Below are 7808 nucleotides of genomic sequence, written 5' to 3'. Positions count from 1 at the left end.
TGATCAATGCTGCAACCGGTGCTATGCGGAGTCTAGACGACAGTGTTCTTTCTTTGGAGAAGCGGCGTCTCAGAGAGAATGATGTGGCATACCCGGTTTTCGTGGCCAAGGTGCCAGAGGGCAAGGGCTTTGTGGATGGCGACATCGGGGGTACGATCGTCCTGCGGTATGATGACATCTTTGCTATGTTTAACCTTCATCCGCTGCACTACACCTTCGTTCGGCTGTTTTCGCTGAGTATGGAGATGCGGATCATTAGAGACAAGACCCCGGACATCGTGATAGTCTACCCCTTCTACATGCGTGCCAAGCTCTTGAGGAGCGCTGGGGACCGCCAAGTCGCGAGTTCACACCTCAAAGGCGTCATTCTGGCAAACCCAGATAAGGATAACTTCCTTGTGGCTTACTTTCCCGAGTAAGTCATCCCTTAACCGCCCCGTAACATATGATTTCTTAGATTTCGATCATTCTTTTTTTTTCTAACATTCCGTGTTCTGTGCAATGACACACATGCACACTCATCCTCTTAAGCCCGAAATATTCCATGGCCACGTATTTCGACCCGAACCGTGACTCCAAGATAGACTACACAAATATCAAGAAAGTTCTTGATGATGTTCTCCCCGGCTACGCCAAATCTGGAGGCACCTTCACCAGGGCAGTTCATAAGTACGGCAAGCACGTTTTCACCCACAATACGACGTTCTGCTGCGTAAAGCAGCTGCCTGGCGGTCAGAAGGATGCCTACTACGCCCTCCATCACATGCAGGCGATCGCAAGGGACCTTCATCACCTTATGCTACCAAATAATCTCAAAGATTGGGCCGCGAGCTTGTCGGCAATCTAGGACGTGGACATCAGACAAGAATTCTTTCGCATCCAGTCGGAGTTTGCGGACATCATCCATCAAGATGTCCTTCATACCTCGGGGCAGTTCTTCCTCAGATATCAACCGTCCAATAGTGAGATAGACGGAACTCTACAAATGCAGGCTGACAACGCCCGCAATTTCATGACCATCATGACAGACGGCGGCTTCATCCATGCTCCTGTCCCATGAGTCCAGTCGAAAGTAGTGATGTGTAGTTCTGAAACATTGATTGGCTCATGTTGTAATTAAACTTTAATGAATTGTATGTCTCTTTGGTTTGGATAGTCGTTCAACTTAGATGTAATCGATGCTATTTATTAGTGGGACCATGAATCGTGCTATTAATACTTGCTTTTCTCTTCCGATCCTTTTGTTGCTTATGTATGTATTGTCTGTTGTTTGGCTTGTGCATAGAGATGTCATCGTATGTCGTGTATAAGGGTAAGGTTCCCGGAGTCTACGACGACTGGGAGGAGTGTCGGAGACAGGTTCACCGTTTTAACGGTAACAGTTACAAAGGGTAAACCACTAGGGCGGAGGCGGAATCTAGATACGCCTGCTATCTAGCAGGAGAGAGGAGGGAGCGTTGGAGGAACCGGATGAAGACCAGTTTCATCGCGATGATGCTCATCATGATGACCGCAGCTCTCTTCTATGTGATGGTAGTTTAGATGATCGATATCGACTTGTAATGTGAAGACAAACTCGATACTCACAGTCTCGAGACTTGTAATGTTTGATCTTTGTTAGGTCTTTTGAATTCGGAGACTAATATGATGAATTGTACTCGGAGACTAATCTTCTATTGTATTCGACGAATCTGCTATTGCTTTGTGCTGTTGTCTATATTCTATCAAATAATATATTTTGTAACTTGTGCAAAAATCAGAAAAGTAAAAAAATAAAACCTAATATTCATACTAATGGCGCATCACTAGAGAGTGTGCCATTAGTATGCCAAAGTATACGAATGGCGCATCACCCAACAGTGCGCCATTAGTATTCCAAAGCACATGGTTAAATATGGCCCCCTGGGAGGCATACTAATGGCGCATGGTGTTCTATACTAATGGCGCACTACATGGTGCGCCATTAGTATACCAGATACTAATGGAGCACCGGTGGTGCGCCATTAGTAAGAAATACTAGTGGCGTGATACTAATGGCGCACTAGTAGTGCACCATTAGTAGGCAAAACTGGTGCGCCATTAGTAGCCCTTTTCCTAGTAATGTTGCATGAAGCAAATGAAAATATAAAATATTCTTTGAACAACAGCCACTAGTACGCGTCGGTGCTATACAAACGGTTTTTAACCTCTTTCCGCGATGACAGTTGGAACCATCGCCAAATGAGTGTGGGTGATAGGGGGGTCCTTCCCACATGACCCAAAAACCGTCGGGGATAGGCCCTTTGGGAACACAGGCTGGGGAAAATGAGTTCATGTGCGATCAGGTGAGTCCTCGAAACCCAATCGTTTCTGTTCGTATGTACATCCCACACAGTGAATCCCAGAAAAACGTTTCCGTTCATATGTACATCACACACATTAAATCCAAGGAATATGTTTCCATACTTATGTACATCCCACGCAGTCAATCCAGGGAAAATGTTTCCGTTCATATGTACATCCCACATAGTCAATCCAGGGAAAATATTTCCAAGCATATGTACATCCCACATAGTTTTATGTGTAGGCTGGTGTCATAGGTGTAGATATCACACACTCTCTACCTTGGTTAACCGTTTGCTTTTATCAACTACATCACACACGTTTTGATGAAGAAAATTGTGTGGCATTGGGCTATCCATCATAAGCGTTTTTACTCCTAGAACTGTTTGCAAACTTCCATGACCCATTTACTAGGTTTATTAGTTTACAATTAATAATTCTAGTATTACGAAAATTCACATTTCATATCGAACAGTTATTTGCCAATTACATATCATGCACATAAATATATTTTAACATCATAGTACGATAGCTACCTAAAAACAGCACAGTACATCATATAGCTACTTCAACTTCATAAGAACAATATTAGAACAATATATTCATTTCCCTAATCGATATCCTCCAGGCTCGTCTTATCCACCTCTTCTTTCAGTTCAGTAAGAACCTGTTTTGCACTAGCCAACTGGGAAAGTATCTCCTCCTTCACCAACACCATCTTAGCAAAGTCTGATTTAAAAAATCTCAGCTTCTCGACCTTCCTCTTTTTATCCCGCGTCTTCAAATATTCTTCAGCGTTGACAAAACTTTCTCTAAGCCTACCTCAGTTCTCTTCCTCATACATGCTCTAGAGCTTTGCTAGGCACATCTTCAAAGACTGTGGCCACTCTTGATCAACCCACTCCATGTAAGAACACTTCCGTTCATCCTATTATATTTAAAGCTAGATCAGTAACAATTATAGGGGAAATGGGTTTATAGCAACATAGAAAATCACCAATAATTATTTGAAAAACTGAATAAATAGGTTAATTACGACATCTTTCCCTAATAATAAAGCACGGATTGACACCGTGGGTTCACCATCACAATACACTTCTTCCTGTGAATTTACGCTTTCAGTTTTCTTCTTCAACATGTCTATATTTATTTTGTATATCCAACCGTCCGACCCGTCTCCCCGCTCGTGCTTGTTTCCTACACGAGACACCAATCTCCACAACCTTGGATGCCGCCTCTAACCATCCAATAAATACTGGCTCATGAAAGAGAAGGCAAAAGGTGGTCCGGCGGTATAGGCGGACTAGCAGAGGGAGCCATTGGATGAGATTAGGCATATGATGAGGCAAATTCCATAGGGCGCTTCGTCCCTCTTGTCGACCATGAGTGAAAAGGATGGAAGAGGAGGGGTAGGCGGCAAACCTTCGGAACCTATTGAGAATTGAGTCGCAGAGCCTCTGGTGCTTTCTGGCAACGCTCGAGACTATCCGTCGCCTACGCGCCTGCCTAATCTATCGAGGGAATTATCAGTTCCTGATTGGAGAGGAGGAAGAAGGGAACACGAGGACGAGACGACCGAGTCATCCATTGTCTAGCCGCAGACAGTGGGTTTGATGAGGACGGCGAGTGTGCCGCGTGCGTTCGGTAACTGTGTCCAGCGAGCGTGACAAGCGATGTGCGTCATGTGCACCACTCGGACGACAAAGCATGCTGTCCAGCAGCATGCGTCTCCGTCATCATGTGCGTGGGGTGTGTCCGGCATGCTGGGCTTGGTGTGCGTAATTACCTGATGGTCCTTTGGCATCAAGAACAACATGCATCAGGAAGGAAGCAGCCCTGGTTTTTTTGTTCGCTTCAGTGCTCTGGTACGCATCTCTAATTGTGTGGTTGCATTGTAGGAGACGCGGGGTGGGTTGTGACTTGAACATATGATCTTGTCATCTTGGTGTCATTTGTGAACTAAATTGGCTATATTTATTTGAGTTAAAAGAAGCGTGGAGTAGATATAGATAATAAACATAGGATGTAACATGAGGGAGAATTCAGAGTCATAGCTTCAGTTCAGGGTATCGAGAATATATTTTACAAATTCTTTTTTTCATGGAATATACTTACATATTCAATTCAAACCCAGGAAGCATCAAACATGTTAATATGAAATCCTCCAAGAAAAGATAAGTGTCTATAATTTTTTTCTAATAAAATACGTTTTCATGCGAGTTCCACACAAAAAAATATTTCTCAACTAAAAAATACGAACAAAATATGCTTACTGCAACTATAATACTCGATTGGTTAGTTTGCTGCTGCTATTACTTCAGATTTGTTGATATTGCTATTTATTTCATGTTCTACTTTTAAATTTTAGAATGTACCAATAGTCATCTAAAGAATGAATTAACAATAAAGTTTCGCTCTTCAGTCAAATCAAATTACTAGGAATCATACCCATGCATGTCCTGATGAACGATCCATCCATTGTCTTATGGCATAGTTGCTCGACTTGGCCCATTCATAGGAACCGTTGTTGTTTCTCCCGTTGCAATGCATGGGCATTTGTGCTAGTATTATGTCAAAAAGATCAATTTGCAAATGAATTAATTGCTACTGAGACAACAACCAAATTTTGAAACATCAGAAGCTATAATTAACTACAGCAGCGCTACAAGGCCTTAATCATGTACTATAAATAACAAATTGAACATTTTATGAGGAAGGTAAATATAACTGCAACAGTATAGCGACAGTATTTGGATGATAGCACATTGATACTAACAGGTGTGTACATTCACAAATTTTGTAACATAGAACAAATAGCACTAAGGCCGTCCACTATGAATGCCAAAAGCGGTGTAAAGACAACTATTGCTATGTCTCGCATTGGTGCCCTGCACTGGCGAGCCGATGCAGCGGAAAAAATCAGGGACCCGGACTTTTGACCTAGTTGCTCCGATGCCCAGTTCCTTCGTGCCATAAATATTTAGTATTTTACTGTTTGGCTGTTCAGATGTGCGGACCAAAGTTGGCTGCACAAACTGCTGAAGCGGTGCCAAATAATTTTCTAATGCCACCACTAATGAGATGGAAACATTTTTAGATAGTAGGTACAAATTGTGACACTGTCTTAGGATGCGTTTGGTTGAACGTGTGTTATGAATGGGTTGGGACGGTCATAGTGTCTGAATCACATATAACAAATGATTTGTAACAACAAAACAGGGTCTAATGAAACTTCCTCCCACTGTCCATAGATTCAAACACAACTAGCTTCATGAATGGACATTGATGTTGACAATGAACAGACAGATCTTTAGCCACCCCGCTCCATTTGTTGCAACTAATGGTCCTAGGGAGCTAAAAGAGGAAGAAATTACTCAAATCGACTGCCGAGTTAAAATCCTTCATTCCAAGTCATAGCCCGAGAGAGGGAAGAGAGGCATGCTCGGGTGGTGAAGGAGTCGGAGGAGGAGGAGGAACCGCTGGAGAGGTCATTAAAGAAGACCATGGCGACCCTGGCGGTAGGATGCAAGACGGAGAGAGAGAGGAAGCAAGCGAGGATGCGGCTATAGCTTACGAAGGAAGGAAGGTGGAAACAGCAGAAATATTACTTATGGACAGGGAGAAAAGGGGGGAAGGGGGTGGGGGTAGATATTTTGGCGGTAGGCCAAATGTTTCAAAATGTGGAGGGAAACTTTGCGCGTGGTGCCGCCGGACACCATTCACTATGAACGATTGTGTGTATCACAAATGATTGTTCTGCTTTACGCGCATGGGATGAGCTTGATAATTCAATTTTTGGTAGAAATATCCTTGGGTACGTCATTGCATAATTTAACATTGCTTGCTAATTTGGGAACACAAAAGAGCGTATAGCACACATACCACACTTTGTGAATCAAGCAATTTTAGTAATTAAACAGAGCGAGTGGACCTAAACATTGCGCTAAGAAAAGTCCAGCATTAAAAACAAAGCCTAAGTATGCATAATTTTAAAAAATTTGCCGCCGCACTGGCCTATGCATCGCTGGTGTGATATGAGACGTCGATGACTTGTCCTGGCGACATGCCGCCATTGGTGGAATCCACGTCCCCCCTATTAAAGTCAACCGCGTCCTCGTCCTCGTCCTCGGCGCCGCGCTCAAGATTGTAGTACTCGTAGTACTGTCCGCGTGAGAGCTCACGTTGGTACTCCACGAACGTTTCCTCGACGGACAGACTCTTATCTACCTCTACCTCGGCCACACGCAACTCCTCGTCCCGGCGCTCCTCAATCTCCGCCGCCTCCTGCATCTCCAGCTCCCGCTTGGTGATGTCAGTAGGAAGCAGGTGCTCCAGGGCCCCCGCCGCCTTTTCAGACGTGGGTTGCATGCTAGATTCTGAGGTGGCCTAGAATATCTTGGCGTGTGCGTCCTCGATCTTGGCATGGATGGACTCGACTAGGGCCAAGGCGACATCGAAAGCACGAACAGCAGTTCGAGCACTCTTGGTGTTTGCTGTCGCAGCAGCAGCTGCAGCTGTCTCGGCTGCCGCAGCTGCCCTATCGACTGCCGCAAACGCCCTCTTGGCGGATGCGGCCGCACTCATTGCGGATGCGGCGGCACTCTCGGTGTAGGCGGCCACGCTCTCGGCGCAGGCAGCGACGCTCAGGGAGGAGGCGTCCATCGTACAGGCCTTCACGAAGCGTTTCCACGGTGTCATGATGTAGGGTAGAACCCTAGTTGCCTGATCTTTCACGAAAGGAGCGGATCCCATGAAGAACACAAGGAACACGAGGGAAAAACATGAGAGAATCACTCAACCAACAAGAAATAGTCACACATGTGCTAGATCCTCGAGTACATAAGAGAAGATACACGATCCACAATCAACAACGGACGATACAAAAGGTAGTCGGTCTTCTCCGTGAGGAGGTCTTGAGGTTCTTCTCCGAAAGGAGGTCTTGAATCCAAAGGGATCTTGTCCGGTGGAGGCTCGAATCTCCGTGGAGAAGGTAACCAAGTGGATGAGCAAAGCTCTCTCACAAACATGAGCTAAACCATTGCTAACCCGAGAAAGTTGGACGAGGTGGAGTATATATAGTCTAGGGGGGAGAAAGGGTACACGGGCCTCGGCCCTTCACTGTGCGCAGACAGGGGAGGCCAGATGTCCAAGCGTCGGGCCTGATGTCCGGGCTTTCACGCGACGCCGAATGTCCGAGCTGGGGAGGCCGGATGTCCGGGCTGGAGCGGTGGGCTTTGTTGCTCTCGGGTTCGGAGGGGTCTGCATTTCCGGGCTGGTGGCCGGATATCCGGGGGCTCGGGAAATGCCAGATGTCCGGGCTGGCGGGGCCGGATGTCCGATGCATGTAGCTTCTGGCGGCTGCGCGGCTGTGGTGGGAGGAGCTCCAGGGGCTGGTCGTCCGGGGTCGCGACCGGATGTTCGGGGCCTGGGAGGTGTACTTGACTCCTTCCGATGGTTCTCTTCATCCATGAACTTGGGGACTTGTA

This window comes from Triticum aestivum, chromosome 2A (genome assembly GCF_018294505.1).
Source record: "Triticum aestivum cultivar Chinese Spring chromosome 2A, IWGSC CS RefSeq v2.1, whole genome shotgun sequence".
In the NCBI taxonomy this organism is placed as follows: Eukaryota; Viridiplantae; Streptophyta; class Magnoliopsida; order Poales; family Poaceae; genus Triticum; species Triticum aestivum.
The sequence above is the reverse complement of the archived record's forward strand: the minus strand, read 5'-3'. Positions refer to the sequence as shown.